Source organism: Ailuropoda melanoleuca, chromosome 14, assembly GCF_002007445.2.
Source record: "Ailuropoda melanoleuca isolate Jingjing chromosome 14, ASM200744v2, whole genome shotgun sequence".
Classification (NCBI taxonomy): Eukaryota; Metazoa; Chordata; class Mammalia; order Carnivora; family Ursidae; genus Ailuropoda; species Ailuropoda melanoleuca.
In genome coordinates, this window is record NC_048231.1 from 16,435,171 (window position 1) to 16,452,104 (window position 16,934).

General features: G+C 42.1%; 1 protein-coding gene across 38 annotated transcripts in view; it reads left to right on the forward strand.

The window, feature by feature from the left end:
• TTLL5 (tubulin tyrosine ligase like 5) overlaps window positions 1-16,934 on the forward strand; it is a 279,806-nt gene that overhangs the window by 155,081 nt on the left and 107,791 nt on the right. Inside the window, exon 31 of one of the 38 annotated variants that reach the window (XR_004620456.1) lies at window positions 7,957-8,333. The exons of the other annotated variants lie outside the window; for them this stretch is intronic. The gene's annotated coding sequence lies outside the window, so the exon portion shown is untranslated. The remainder of the gene's footprint in view (window positions 1-7,956; window positions 8,334-16,934) is intronic. 38 annotated transcript variants of the gene reach the window in all.

Genomic DNA, 16,934 nt, shown 5'->3' on the forward strand with positions numbered 1-16,934 from the left:
CTCCCTTTTCCAAAAGCACAGATGACAGACCACCCCCCTACCCCCCACCCCCCAGCAAGCAACCCTGACACTTTTGGTCTTGGAGTAAATTTCTTGAACCTGCCTTTTGTACACCTTTGGATCTCCGGCATTTAGCACAATGGCAACAGTACATATTTATTAAATGATGGCCCTGGCAACTGCTATGCTGTGGGGAGGGACCAGGTACGCAGAGAACCCCTCTGGTACCTACACTCAGAGCTTTCCCTCTTCCTTGCCTTCTTGCTTAGTGAGTATCTCCTCCAGGCCAGTCTGCAGTCACCTCGAGCCGCTTCCAGCTGCCCCTAACCTTGCCCCTTCCTCTGGACTTCACTCTTCTGGAGTATAGTATCTGCTCCTTTGTGTAATTATCATATATATATATGTGTGTGTATATGATAATTGATATATGGTATATATATAGATAGATAGATATCAATCTCTCTATCTATATATATACACCTTTATTTTCTCTCTCCTGAAATGTAAGTCTTTAAAAGGCAAAGGCTAGATTTTAATCCTTTCCCAAGAACCCTGGACCAGGAGCGGGAAGACCTAAGTGCCAGTCCCAGGTTGACCTGGAACTTCCCGACTTGGGCTAAATCATTTGACAAACCTTACCCTCACTTTTTGCCATGTGGGAAGTGGTGATGTCTGGGTTGGCGTGGGGGTTCGATGCCACCCTATACGTGAACGTGCTTTGTGAGCCATAACGTACGTCACATGATTCGGTCTCTCAGTATTAATAGCACTTACCACTGTAGAACAGTGATGTTTGTTTATGCTGCTGATGATACACAGACTAATCTCCCCCAGAGCTGAGGTAAATCACCAGCTCAGTCCCGCATTACTCAGCTTGGCACAGGTTTAAAGCATGAAATGGGCCTTTCCAGGCCCTCTCTGTCATCACCTCCTTCTCAGTCTGCAGGTTCTTCCTTTCAGACCTGCAGGGTCATTGTTTTTCTTGCTAGTCTCCCCCTTCTTCTCCCCTCAGCCCCCGGGCTGAGTTTTCTCTTTAACCCCCTCCGTTCTTAGTTCTTAGCAAAGCAAGGTTGACCCATCCCATTTCCTGCTTTGGGTTGGATTTGCCACACACACACCCCCCCAACGGACCCTTCTGTCCTTGAGTGGCTACCCACCTCCCGCAGCTCTGCCCGTCAGCAGCACTGGCCCTTCGTCATTCTCCCTCCGCCCAGCCCCACGCCCTCAGCAGCAGCCCACTCGGGACCCTTCCAGTTTGCCTGTGCCTGCCCTTGCTTTTCTGCCAGGCTGTCCCTCCTGCCCCCCCCCTTCCCTGGCATCTCTTCCTACATTTTCTGTCTTTTCCTGGGCTCATCCAGAAAGGCTCCTCCCCCTTTCAAGACCCTGGGGTTTGATGCATTGCCACGTGCCTGTCACCCAGTCCCCGTCACCTTTAGTAGATAAACAAGCATTGCCATTTTTTTAGGGCTCTCCTATGGCTTGAGAAGGTCCAAATGCCTTTACTTAAATTATTGAAGATCTCACATTTAAATGTGATGACCTGGTATTTGAGAGAATGTATTTTAGAGACAGACCAATTTGGATCCCTCCTTTTTTTAGCCACTTGGTAGCTATGTCGCTGAGGGCAAGCTCTTTGAATCTACTATTATTACATCTAAATGAAGACAGAATGCCTACTTCCTAAGGATATTCTGTGGAGCAAATGAAAATGAAGTGACATAAGAAAAGCACTTTTAGAAAGTGCCTGCCAGGGGCGCCTGGGTGGCGCAGTCGTTGAGCGTCTGCCTTCGGCTCAGGGCGTGATCCCAGCGTTCTGGGATCGAGCCCCACGTCAGGCTCCTCCACTGGGAGCCTGCTTCTTCCTCTCCCACTCCCCCTGCTTGTGTTCCCTCTCTCTCTGGCTGTCTCTGTCAAATAAATAAATAAAATCCTTAAAAAAAAAAAAAAAGTGCCTGCCATAGAGTAAGTGCTTAGTAAATGGGAATTACTGGAAACATTTCCATGTCATCTGTCCAAACCCTATTTTGCAGGTATTAAAAATTGAAGTTAAGTGGTTTATATAAATTCTCACCCCTACCTGGTAATAAAGTAAGGACTAGAACCCAGGGCTTCAAATTTTCTGCCTGATGAATTTTCCATGTGATTCCTCTAACTCCTCCAAAGGCTTATTCTCGTTTCCTTTCTTTGGGTGGAATGTTCATTTACTCATACATTTGTTCATTCAGCAAACATTGCAGGACTGTGATGCTGTCAGGCCGGGTGGAGAGAGACCAAAATGATGAACTCTGTTGGTTGAAAGGTTGGTCCAGTGGGTAGGAAATAGTCACTGTGAAGAGCAGTCAGTCCAAAAAACCATACCAATAAAGGGCATCTTGAGGCCTTGGGGCATAAGATCTATCAGAAGAAAACCAGAGTAGGCTTTGCAGAGGATAGATTGTTGTGTTCTCCTAGGTGAGAATGGCAGAGAAGCGTGGAAGAGCACTCCTGAAGTGCAGTGTCGCGGGAGCTTGGCGAGCAAGTAGGGGATGGTTGAGGATGAGGAGGGAAAGTTCAAGTGCTCCATGTGCCATTCGAAGGGGATTTTATCCCAGTATCTTCCCTGTTAATTAATGTCAACCGAAGAAGTCAGGAGAGGGTGTATGTGGATGTGTGTTTTAACATTGCTGGGTCTTTGTACCTAATGTTTCCACTCCCTTTCTCTTCCCCATTCATTCATATCTGGAAAACTCTTCATGATTCTGGATCCAGCCCAATGCTAACCCTTCCTCTGTACTTTCTACGGTCATGTCACACAGAGGCGGCCCGCTTGCCTGTGGCAGTCACACTGTGTCATAATTCATTTTCATGTCTTTCCACTACCACCTCCTTTGAAGGGAAGACTTGAACATCTTGATACTCCTGTCCCTTACTGTAGCGTCTGACACACAGTAGCCACCGACATAATGTACACTGAAGGAAGGTCAGTGCCTATAGGGTCAGAGTCACAGCCCGGACTTCCACCCGGGCGGCTCCTTAGCCAATGCCTGTCTTCAGCGGCACGAAAATGTAGATGGATCAGGTCCAGACTTTTCTCCTTTAACCAGAACCATAACTCAACATGCTTGTCATCGTTAGGTCTGCGCTTCCGCTTCCTCCAGTAAAGGAACCCTAACACTAAGTTGGTCAAAAACCTGCTGTGGCACAAAACCCGTTTTGTGTGGGTAGCACATTTCCATATACTAGAACTGTGCTCAGCACACCTGAGGGGACTGAGAGACTAAAGACAGTCCTCAGCCCAGTGAATTCTACCCAGTGGAATCAATATTAAAGTAAAGCAGTGTCTCACAGCGTCCACTAAACTGTCTACAGGTAGATTCCTCACTTGGCCATTTTTCAGGACTGTGTGGCTGTGGGAGTAGTACTATTTATTTACAGCCCTGACTGGACTACTACACTCACAAGGCAAAGCTTCTTCATATTCTAATAAACACACAATCTGTATTTGGTACCAGCTCAATGTCCTATTCTCACATATTGCAAGTATACCCTGCTCTGCACCGTGCCGCAAGATCAGAACAGCTGGGAGACATAGCTGTAACACTGTATTAAAATGTATAGTCAGGGGGTGCCTGGGTGGCTCAGTTGGCTGAGGTCATGATCTCAGGGTCATGAGATTGAGCCCAGCATTGGGCTCTGCGCTGCGCGTGGGGCCTGCTTAAGATCTTTCCCTCTGCCCCTACCCCCCACCACAACAAAAATAAATAAAATAAAATGGATAGTTGAATATCTTTTACATACTGATCAAACTTCCACACATACGAAGTTTTCTCAGTACAGAAGGGTTGAAAATCTCTCTCTTAAGGCTTTAGTGAAGAAGGTGCATTGTAATTCAGTAGCAGGCCATCATGGTAATGTACCTTGACATGTGCCATGTGCCATGTTAGGATAGCGGACCACACTGATAGGATAGTGCTTTAAAGCTAAGTTTTCATTTCCTTTTAAAATGTGTTATCTAAGTAACTGCATAGCAAATTAATTATCTCCAAGTTTAGCAGCAAAAAATTATTATTTCAGTTTCTGTGGGTCAGGAGTTAAAAAGCTAACTGGGTGGTTCTGGCTCTGGCCCTTTGATGACATGGCAGTTAAGATGGTGGCAAAGAGGGCTGCAGTCATCTGAAGGCTTGCCTGGGGCTGGAGGATCTCCTTCCATGATGGCTCACTCTCACATGGATGATGAGATCATGCTGGCTGTTGGCAGGAGGCCTTTGTTTCTCACCACATGGACTTCTCCACAGGGCTGCCTGCATGTCCTCATGACATGGCAGCTGGCTTCCCTCAGAATGAATGACTCAAGAGAAAGACAGAAGCCACAATGTCTTTTATGACCCAGTCTCAGAAGTCATATACCGTCATTTAAAAGAAAATTTTTTTAATTGTGGTAGAATACACATAACATAAAATTTACCATATTAACCCTTTTTAAGTGTACAGCTCAGTAGCATTAAGTACATCACATTGTTGTGCAACCATCACCACCATCCACTTCCAGAACTCTTTCGTCTTGCAAAACTGGAACTCCGTAGTCATTAAACAATATCTTCCCATTCTCTCTCCCTTAGCTCCTGGCACTCACCATTCCACTTTCTGTCTCTATGAATCAGACTGTTCTAGCTCCCTCGTATTAGTGGGATCATACAGTATTTCTCCTTTTGTGACTGGCTTATTTCATGGAGAAGAACATCCTGTAGGTTTGTCCATATTGTAACATCTGTCTGAATTTCCTTCTTCTTTAAGGCTGAATCCTATTCAATCGTATGTATATACCACATTTTGTTTACCCATTTATCTGTTGATGGGCACGTGGAGCGCTTCCACCTTTTGGCAGCTGTGAATAATACTGCTGTTAAACAACGTGAGTGTGCAAATACTTATTCGTGTCCCTGCTTTCAGTTCTTTTGAGTATATTTCCAGTGTGGAATTGCTGGATCATATGATAATTCTATTTTTTCTAAGCTAAATTAATTCACTTGGTTTTTCTTGTATAAATATCCAACGTGGTGTCCACAGACGGAGTCTGACTCCTTTACACAGAGACTGGTGTAGCTCCTTACTAGATGATCGATGGGAAGTTCCTTAGAGGGTTACTCGATTAACACAGCCTCTTCCCAGAGCTTGGGTGACATAGCTATAGGTCTTAGAGATAGCATCCAGGGTGGCCTTGGCAAAGTTGCCCAGAGTGACAGTGCATCCCCTGGACAAGGTGTAGCGGTCATTGATACCAGCCATCAGCCGCAGCTTTTAGGGCAGAGTAGCTGAGACATGCATGATCCCAGGGCCCTGGGATCCAGCCCCATGTCGGGCTCCCTGCTCAGCGGGAAGCCTGCTTCTCCCTCTCCCACTCCCCTGCTTGTGTTCCCTCTCTCTCTCTCTCTCTGTCTCTCTCTCTCTCTTTCTCTGTCAAATAAATAAATAAAATCTTTAAAAAAATGAAATACAAAAAATTTAATTTTGATGAAGTACAGTATTTCGATGTTTTTTTCATTGCCTATGCCTTTGGTGTCATATCCAAGAAATCATTGCCAAATCCAATGTCATGAAGTTTGTGCCCTTTGTTTTCTTCTAAGAGTCTTATTGTTTTAGCTCTTAATGTTAAGGTCTTTCAAATAAACTGTCGTTTTTGCAGCATCTTATTGTTGACATAGGCCAGCTCTATTCAGTTTGGGAGGCGAGGACTCAAGGGTAGGGGAATAGCAGGAGGTGGGGATCGCTGGGGGCCATCTTGAAGGCTGATTCCCACAATAATTCAGGTACATAGTTTTTAAAGTTAAGTAATTCTGTAAGATTTATAGTGAAAATGGAAATCCTTTGCTCTTTCTTTCCCCACTGCTGTAATGTTAATTTCCACACCTCAGCAGTAACTGCTTTCAGTTCTTTTAAGTGGTTATTTACCTTCTTATTTCTAAACCATGTGTTTATTCTGCCATTTTGGACTTTGCATTTTATGTATTATTTATTAACTTCCTATCAAGATATGGAAGTTTAGCATTCCTGTGCTACCTCCTCCCAGCATAACCCCTACCACACACACACACACACACACACACACACACACACACACTTCCCCTCCTCCCATCCTTGCACTACACATATAGTATGATTTTTTTGTTCAGTCGTGTTCACTGTTTTCATTTTCATGACTGTACCCTTAGAAACTTTTGGGCCTCTTAGAGTTATCATTTCTTCTCTCCTGTTTATCCACTTCTGTCTTGTCTTGTCTGAATTTCTGGGGGACTCTCTTAATAATTTCTTACACTATCTGTTTACCTAATTCCAATTTGATACATGTTGTGAAATGAGGAAATGTTCTGAGTTTCAAATTTCTTCCAGTTCTAGACAATTTACACATTGCTGCAAACCCATGGTGGGGGTTGGGGGGAATATATGTGTGTGCGCACTCACACACATACACGTTGTAATTAATACGATAAAATATGGGATATCCATAATTATATGTTTTCCAGTTTTCTATAGACTGAAGTATTTCCATATTTTAAAAAATTAGTTGTACAAATAACACACACATGTAGCCACATCGTAAAATAATCTAACAAATATGTACAGATTGTGAGGAGGTAAAGCCCTCCCAGAGGCAGCCATTGTTAGAAGATTGATTTGTTTATTTTTGCATACGTTTTTCTGTGCCTTTTTTTCCTTCCTAATGTCTCCATGTTTTTTTGGTCTGTTTATATAAATTTACTTAAATATTTTTAGGTTCTCTGTAGTTTCCCAAAGTATGAATGCACCATAATTTAGTATACCATTCTCCTGTTAAAGAGCAGTACGTTGTATCCGGTTCAGGCACCTGCAGTGAGCACCTTGTACGTCTATCTATGTGTGCTTGTGCAAGTATTTCTATAGATTATTTTCTGAGAAGTGGAATTTGTTGCATCAAATGCTGTGTATACTTTGAATTTTTTATAGTTACTGTCACATTGGCCTCTACAAAGGCTATACCGATTTCCCCTGCGATCAGGAGTTTCGTAGAAGCATGCCCTTTCCCCACACCCTTGCCAACATTACACCATTGGTCTACCTGTCTCTTCGGCTGGACTGTCACAGCTCTGTCATAAACTCCCTCCCATTTTTACTGATGATAAAATTAGAATAGAATTTATCTTCAGATGTACCAGGGATGCTTGTTTAGGGGAGGAGTACAACTGAGATCGGCCCCAGCAGTTGGAAGATAATGGGTTCTCCGTGGTCCCTTTCTTTTCTTAATGTCAGCTAAGACTAGAAAGACTCTGTGAGTCAGCTTCTTTCCACCACACTGCTTAGGTGCTTTTCTGTCCTGGTTTTGTTTTTGACTGATTTCATCCATGGAGCCTCACCCTTCCCCCCTCCTTAAGTAATGAATAACCAGAAAAGTCACAGAGCCCAGCAAACTGAGTGAAGGAAGCTTAAGGAAAATATTAAAAAGGAAGAAAAGTGTTTGATGTACTTTTAATATAAAATGTGGAAAAAGTAGGGGAAGGGTGGGGGTGGGGAAGGGAGGGGAGAGAGAGATTATTCACGGTAATGGGAACCAAATGTTGGCTGGAAAAGCTGCAGCTCTCACACTCTTCCTGTAAACCCAGCGGCTTTTCAAAGTGATAATAATGAAGAGCCAACGGCACAGGACACGCCTTAACCCTTCCGTACCTGGACAGCTTCTTCCAGTCAGCTTTTCAGAGGCTGGTCCACTTTGAAGAAGTCCTGGTTGGTACGTGGAGAATTTCTGTCCCCCTCTTGACACCATGACAGAAGGAAGGAAAGCGGGGGCAAGTAGTAGAAGAGTGAGTGAACACCTGCTTGCCAACCCCCTCACACTGTGCCTAAGTTTCTCTTTCCATGTTGGGCTTTATTATCAGACGGCGAAGCAGCCCGCTTGACCAATAGTTTACCAGTGTTGAAGTGATATCTTTTCCCTCTGCTGCCCAGAAGGGGACCTAGAAGGAGACGAGGACTGCCATGAAGCAGACAGACGCTCTCTCTCCATCAGTGATAATCCCACTGTGTGAAGGCCCTCCGTGGAGTCTGAAGTCCTCTTGCGTGCCAAGCGTGTGCACTCATCGGAAGGCCTGGGCCTCTGTTTCTTTTGGAAGTCCTCTCATGCCTCCGTGGAACTGAGATGTGGAGACTACGTGGAGCTGAAGGGCACTCCCTGACCTGACTTCCAGGTGGTCAAGGACAGGCCTTTCAGCCCCGCCCTTTATCCATGGCGGGAGTATAAGGAGAGGGGAAGGGACAAAGATCCTGGCTCTTCACTTCCATCTGGATTGAAACTTTGTTCAGGCGCTTGTAAAAGTCCATTTTGGGTAAGAAAGAAAGAAGTCTTCTTTTTTGATGTCAAATATTTACCATTTTTGAGAGGCAGCCCCCACAGGGAGGGCAGGCGGCCCTGCAGAGCGGACGGGCTAGCTGAGCAGGCTGCTGGGCCCTCTCCAGGCCTCAGTTGCCTGATCTGTAACGCGAGGCGTTTTATATTTTCCAGTTTTCTATAGACTGCCCACTCGGAACGTGAAGGAAACCCATGGAAACCCATGGAAACCAGAGAGCGCACTGCTGGGCATCTACCTTGCTCTGTCTTCATCCTTACCTTCATACTGCCGACAGCTAAAATGGAAATATCTCTTTAGTTTCAAATGGCTTTAAAAGACATCTTTGGGACCATTCTATCTTTTCACATTTTACATTTAAGTCTGTGATCTATTTTGAGTCAATTTTTGTATGAAGTATGAGGTTTATGTTGCAGTTCATTTTTTTGCCTCTTGACATGCCTTTGCCCCAGCACTATACTATCTGTTAGCAAACGAATGGCTAATTTACAAAGGTTATCCTTCCTCCATTGCGTTGGTTTTTCTAGCTTTGTCAAAAATCAGTCGAGCATATTTGTGTGGGTCTTGGATGATATTCATTTATTTTAAATATTTTATTTTTGGTACTGAGTCCTTAACTTTTTTTTTTTATTTTTATTTTTTCTAAGTAGGCTCTACGCCCACTGTGGGGCTTGACCCCGAGATCAAGAGTCGCATGCCGTATCGACTGAGCCGGCCAGGTGCCCCGGGTCTTTGATGATTTTAATATTCCTGAAACAAAGGCCTATGGCAATAATTGTGAATTAGAAAATCCTTAGCAAAGACTCTTTCAAGGTTCTCATTTCTGTTCTTCCACGTAACTGTGGAATCATACAGATTTAGGTTCAAAAGCGGTGCTTTCACCTACTCTGTGTGAAGGTAAACCTGTCACTCAGCCTTGGTGTCCGCATCTCTAATCCAGAATAGTAACACCATCTCCGTGGCTTGCTGGGAAGGCTAAGCACGGTAAGGCATGTAAGGGCTTCGCTTGAAGTTGGGCACTTAGAGAGTCCTCACGCTAGTAGTGGCAGTGAGAATTGTGTGTCTCCCTGCTTGGCCATCCTAGGCCACACTTACCCATGCCCTTTGCCTTCCCCCAAAGCTTAGCTTTTTTTAGCCTTTCCGTCGTAGCTTCATCCTGTGTGCATGAGTGATTCCAATTAAAGCTACTATGCTGTGCTTTACTTAGATGACAGTTTTGATCAGTAACATTTCTATTTCAGAATACAGCAGATGAGAGATCGCTGTCTTACCAGCTGTAATTACAGCATCTCTCTACCCTCCCCCACCCTCACCATTTAGCCACATTGGCTTTCCTACTCTTCCCTGCTCTTTTACGTGCTGTTGCTTCTACCTGGAAGGTCCTTTCCAGTTGTCAAATTGCTGGTCATCTTTTGAGATCATTTCTACTTTGAAGCCTTTCTTGATTCCCTCCATAGAAAGTTGCTCCCTTCCTCTTGTTTTCTAAAGCTATTGTCCTCTTTCCAGAACAGTAGCAGGAGTTTTTTTTTTCTCTGTTTGGAAAAATATACACATATCTTTTATGATGCATAAATAAATAAAATATATTCATATGTGTTCACATTTTATTAAATGATAAAAGCAGGATAATGTAGTCACAGTATACTGGAATAAGATGAATGACACATACCAGGGTACCATGATTGCAGAATAGGATTAGGGTGACATTTTTTCTCCTTCTTTACACTTTTCAGTGGTTGGACATTTTCATAGTCAACATGTATTAACTTTTAAATTGATTTTTATGTTGTTTAGTGTCCCTTACAATATACTATTAATTCAGAAATATGCCTCCCTTACTCGAAAGAATAAGATTCCGTTCTGCCATTGGTTAAAGAAGGCAACAAAAGAAAGGGAAGAAAAAAAGAGCTAACGTCTATTGAGTGTCCAGTTCATGCCGGATCCTGTGCTTTTATGATTTATCCTAATTTATTCATGAAAACACCCTGTAACATGAGTATTGTTATCCTCAAGTGTAGATGGTGAAATAGCCTTAGAAATATTGCTGTTTGAATCTAGCTCTTTTGTCTTTTTCTCTTTTTATTATTAAAATATAGTACCTCTTTAAAAAAATGCAATACCTCTTAAGCCCCCCCCCACCTATTTTGCCCATCCTTGCACCCCCTCTCCTCTGGCAACCACCAGTTTGTTCTGTGTATTTATGAATCTATTTCTGGGTTTTGTTTGTTTTGTTTTTAGATTCTACTTGTGAGTGAAATCATACAATATCTAGCTTTCTGTGACTTTACTTCACTTAGTGTAATACCATCTAGATGTATCTGTGTTGTCGCAGATGGCAAGATCTCATTCTTATTTATGGCTGAGTAATATTCCTGTGGGGTGTGTGTGCGTGTGTGTGTGTGTTTATGTGTATGTACACTACATCTTCTTCATCCATTCATCTGTTGTTGGACACTTGGGCTGCCTCCATATCTTGGCTATTGTAATTGAGGCAGCAGTAAACATAGGGGTGCATATATCTTTTCAAATGAGTGTTTTTGTTTTCTCTGGGTAAATACCCAGTAATGGAATGACTGGATCTTATGGTAGTTCTATTTTTAACTTTTTGAGGAACCTCCATACTGTTTTCCACAGTGGCTGCTCCAATTTCCATTCCCACCAGTCTGCACGGGGGGTTTTCCTCCACATGTTCACCAACACTTGTTGTTTCTTGTCTTTTTGATACTAGCCATTCTGACTGGTGTGAGGTGGTATCTCATTGTGGTTTTGGTTTACATCTCCCTGATGATAGTGATGGATATCTTTTTATACATGGTCTTTGGGAAAATGTCTATTCAGGTCCTCCGCCCATTTTTAAATCAGATTATTGGTGGGGTTTTTGGCGTGAAGTTGTATAAATTCTTTATGTATTTGGATATTAACCTCTTACTGGGCATATCTGCAGATACCTTCTTCCATTTAGTAGGTTACCTTATCATTTTGTTGATAGTTTCCTTTGCCATGCAGAAGCTTTTTAGTTTGGTGTAGTCTCAATACTTTATTTTTTCTTTTGTTTCCCTTGCCTGGGAGGCATATCTAAAAAAATGTTGCCAAGGCCAGTGTTCAAGAGATTACTGCCTATGTTTTCTTTTAGGAGTTTTATGGTTTCAGGTTTCACATGTAGGTCTTTAATCCATTTTGAGTTTATTTTTGTGTATGGTGTGAGAAAACAGTTTCATTCTTTTGCATGTGGCTGTCATCCAGTTTTTCCAGCACCATTTATTGAAGAGACTATCTTTTCCCCGGTGCACATTCTTGCCTCCTTTTTTACGAAGATTAATTGACCATATAAGTGTGAGTTTGTTTATTTCTGGGCTCCATATCCTGTTCCATTGATCGACATGTCTGTTTTTGTGCCAGTACCATATTTTTTTATTACTATAGCTTTGTAGTATATTTTGAAATCCGGGATTGTGATACCTACAGCTTTGTTCTAGCTCAGTTGCTTTAGTTATTTGGGATCTTGTGTGGTTCCATTCGAATTTTAGGACTGTTTGCTCTTTTTTCTAGTTCTGTGACAAATGCTGTATTTGGTAGGGATTGTATTGAATCTGTAGATTGCTTTGAGTAGGATGGACATTTCAACAGAATTAGTGTCCAGCTCTTTCTGACATGAGAGCTCATGCTCTTTTTACTAGTTTAACTTTCCTTCTCTTTGGAAGAGGAAAATCAGTACTAGGCTTTTCACAATGGCATCCCAGACTAGTCTAAGATCTATTTATTAATGATGATGACATGCAAAAGAGAGGTGGAAAGATTTCTGAAAATAAACTATCAGTTGTGGAATATGAGAAACAACCTGTGAACAGAAGTGGGGAAAAATTTAGTTAGAAGCTGAAGAAAATAGTTCGGCGATATAAATATCTTTACCATGGTCTATGAATCTGGACTGTGTTTCATGTTCACCACACTCAGGCTCTGTGTGTGGGCAGAGAATATCACTATCCTGAAGAGCTAACTATAAGTATATGGCCTGTATTTAGAATTTGGATTAAGTTTCTATTTGCTTTGTGTGCTGACTTTTCTTTTCTTTTTTAAAGATTTTGTTTATTTTTTCAACAGAGAGAGAGACAGCCAGCGAGAGAGGGAACACAAGCAGGGGGAGTGGGAGAGGAAGAAGCAGGCTCGTAGCAGAAAAGCCTGATGTGGGGCTCGATCCCATAATGCCAGGATCACGCCCTGAGCCAAAGGCAGACGCTCAACCGCTGTGCCACCCAGGCGCCCCCGTGTGTGCTGACTTTTCTGACTGTAACTTTTTTTAAATTTCTTTCTCAGATTTGACCCAGCAGTTGAGGCAGGTTAGGATGACTACTTTAGTGTTCTTGGTTTCTTACAGTGGCCTGATCGTACAGGTGCTGGTCCACATGTCTTAGAAATACGATTTATCATTTTAGCTACGGTTTAACAAACGCATCATTCTATAGCTGTGGTATGTTAGGAGAGAACCGTTGCTTCTCAGCCTTTTGGCTAAGATCGAGTTGTTGAACAGAACCATGTTATCATGCCAAGGATATAAAGAAAAAGAAATAATGAAAGATGTCCCTCTTATCCTCCAGGCCATTTATGGACTTAGTGTGTGGAGAACCAGGCCATAAACAGACATGGAGAGAAATCATACGTTTCTTCACCAGCAAGTATAATGTCTGAATTTAGAGCTCTGGAAGTAAAGAATTTTTGTTTGATTCAATCACTAAAATACAAATTTTATATTCCTGTTTTTATAATATTCATAGAAAAGCTGATTGCTTCTCTGTATGAAGAGGACCCATTTTCCTATATATAAGAATATGGGTTGCCTGTTGATCTCTGAGAAATCAGGTTCTGTCCCATTGAACCTCAAAAATAAAATCATATATAAGACTAATAGTAGCTAATAGTAACATGTAGTGTTTATGGTATGCCATGCACTAAATGCCTTATGTATACCTTAGCTCATTTAAAAGCTCTTACTGTGTGCTAGCAACTGTTCTCGAAACTCTGCATATATTAACTGATTAGTGCTCATAGCTACTTTGTAAGAAAGAACTGTTATCATTCCCATTTTACAGATGAAGAGACTAACTACAGAGAAATGAAGCTATTTGTCCGAGATACACATTGGTGAATGGCAGTCAGGATTCAGACCCAAGCAAGTAGTCACAGCATCCATGCTCTTAACCACTCTCCTAGTGATTTCAGTGGTGTGTGTCCAAATCACTTGAAGGCCTTGTGAAAACAGACATTGCTAAACCCAGATCCAGAGTTTCTGGTTCCAATAGGTCTGGGCTGAGGCTAGATTATTTTCATTTTTAACAAGTTTCCAGGTGTTGTTATGCTCTTGGTTCAGGGGACCACACTTTGAGAATCACTGTCCTGGGGCTGGTAATGAATTAGTATTCGGTGCAAGCAGCTGAGGACCAGAATCATGAGTTTCAGTAGTATCCTATCAGAGGCAGGTGCCAGCATTTTGCACTAGCTGTGACGTTGGACTAAACCCCTCTAGTAAATCTTGGGCACAACACGTTCCTTTTTGTTGTTGTTATTTAAAGTAGGCTGTATGCCCAGTGTGAGGCCCAGCATGGGGCTTGAACTCACAATCCTGAGATCAAGACCTGGGCTGAGATCAAGAGTCCCAGCAGTTAACCAACAGAGCCAACCTGGGCACCCCAGGGGACAGCACATTTCAGTAGATTTGTCTTGACGTAACAGAAGCATGTGCCATGGTTGCCATGCCATGGACTTATGAATAAGAGGCCACTTCCTAGTATGATAAAGTATTATTTCCATAGATCGTACACTGAAGGTAGCTTGGGAATGGGCTCCAAAAAGCAACACACACACACACACACACACACACACCCCTCCAGTAAGAAAAAAAGACTTGATGATTAGCACACATTTTATTTCCTTCCTTTTGGTCCTATAACTTTGAAGGGAAAAAAACCTCCTTTCTTGCGATTTCCCCAGTATTTTCCCTATTTTATAAAAACAACTTTATTAATAATGAAAAGAGAAAAGGACTGGTGGAGAAGGTAAAAAGTTTAAAAAAAGAAAGAAAAGAAAGGTGGAGTTTTTCAGTTGTCCCCCAATTCCCTTGGCCAATGAAGAAAGGGGGCAGAGACAGGTGACTGAAGCCAAAGCTGGAGGCTTGTCTCTTCCAAGTTGTCTGCTGTTTTGCTTCCTGGGGAAAAGAGGAGAAACGAAAGGAGCCTAACTGATGTGATGAGGCAGGAATTCTAAATTTGTGACACTTTGCAAGCTGTTTGTGTGCACTAGGTTTGAACCCAGCTACAATTCAGTGTAAAGTTCTTGGAAACTGGCATGTCAGCTGCCCTAGACAATCTGCACATTAACTTTCACTTTGAAAACTTTTCCTGGCTTGTCTTTGCAGGGTGTGAAAGCTGGCCGATGGTGGGCCAGTTTACAAGGGCCAGCTGTGCTCGTGTGTACCTGCCTTGTTGTCACAAAGGCATCGGACTTTTCCCTTCATTTGATGAAAACCTTGCTGAGCTGGACTCAGTCTTCATTGTTGAATGAACTGGTGTCAGGGAGTTCTCTTTTGGCTTTCTTAAAGGTCACTCTTTGCTCATTTCTTTTTTAGTTCACAGCTACATTTTTCAGGCTTCATGTGGTGTGCTGGTTATGCCAAAGTAAAGAGCTGGATCAAAGACATTTCTTGTTAATAAGGCTAAGGATCAATCTGTCTTTTTAGATCCAGACTGCTAATAGATAAAGGAGGAGGGAGTCTCCGTCTATATGACTTGCTGACTGCCAGAATCCTAAGCTGCCTTCTAGAACAGTGCTATGAACTTAACCTTTGAATGGTTAGGTTTTCTATCCAGCTTTGTGTTCCATAAAGCTTGCCCCCAGATTCTCTGCCAGATGTACTGAGAAATCCCAACTTTGTCCTTATTTCCTCCTCCTGGGGATCATTCCATCAATCATGGAGTGGTACAAGTGTGGAGACGGCAAAAGTCTGGTTCACATTCAGTATCCATTGTCAAGTCCAGCTGGCTGGGATCTCACTGTATTTTTAAAGGACAGGCGTATCAATGCTTAGCTTTTTGACATGATACCTCCATGTGTTCTTCCCAAATTTATAACATTGTCACACAGTATTTAATAAACTCAAAGTGAAAGTAGCCAAAATATCCCCTCCTGGACATCTTCCAGCTATCACTACTGCTTCCTTTTCCTTTTTTAGATCTCTACTTATTGAATGAATAAATCAGAAACCTCCCCTTTCAATTGTTTGCAATTCTGTATTTTAAGTTATATATCTTATTTGGACCCTGCTCACATTTTAATCTCTCTTGATTTGTGCCCTTTTTTTTGGGTCCTGTATTGATTTTGAGCCACTTTATTTTAGCATGTTGTCCTACTTCTACTTTCGGCTTTTCTATTAAAAGAAGGGTAGTAAACAATAGGTGATAGATTTATTTTTGGGAATGCCAATTGATATACAGTCTCTTCCTTATTTAGGTTCTTAATTTTCAGGGCACGTCTTTGCCGCATCCGAATGCTGTTCTCCTCAAGGAAAATGAAACAAGATTCATGGTATTGAATCAATCTTATTTTTCTCTACTTAATAATTGAATTACTATCTCCAAAAAGGAGCATTTCTTATGATTACTAATTCATGATTTATGGTTTTAGTCCTTGTGACTCAGTGCATGATTTAATGTGCAAAGAAGCTCATACACTGGGAAAGGAAGGGGAGAGACAGAAATAAATTAGATGCTGAATATGTAAACTAGTAACTGAGATGTCAGTTTCAGGCCCAAATTGAACAGGTTAGCAAACCAATGATTTGGCAGCCCTCGGAGAAGGAAAAGGGAATTACTTAAGCTTAGCATTGATTCATGAAAAAAAGAAAAAAAGCCATGCTAGACTAACCTCATTTCACTTCATGGTAGAATTACTTTAGTAAGAGATCAGGAGACTAAGAAAGAATTATCATAACTGGGTTTCAGCACGGCCAAATGAAATCTTGTGAGCACAGAAGAGAAATATGAACAAGATAATACTGTCATTAGGACTATCTGGTGACTAAATAGGCAACTCTTTTTTTTTTTTTAATTCAAGACTAATTAATTAACATATAGTGTATTATTAGTTTCAGAGGTTGAGTTCAGTGATTCATTAGTTGCATACAACACCTAGCGCTCATTGCATCGAGTGCCCTCCTTAATGCCCATCACCCAGTTACCCCACCCCCCCTACCTACCTAACTCTATCCAAACAATGCCATCAGTGTAAGCTTGAGAATTAGGTCTCTGGGGCTTTTTCATTGGCCCCTTAGTCCACCATTTTTATCAGTGAATTCATTCATTCATTCTTATTTATTTAGGCCCCTATTGTATGCTCACGCTTACACAGCTAGAAGACATACTGATCCCATTTTCAGACAACATGAACATGGGATACTGAATACCTTGAATGACAATCAGTATTATGCTGATTTGATCAGGCCAGAATAATGAGTCTGGTTCCTGGGATTTAGTAAGAAAAAAACATAAAGCTCTTCACACAGTTTCGGAACTTCAGGTGTGAGGAAGGCTT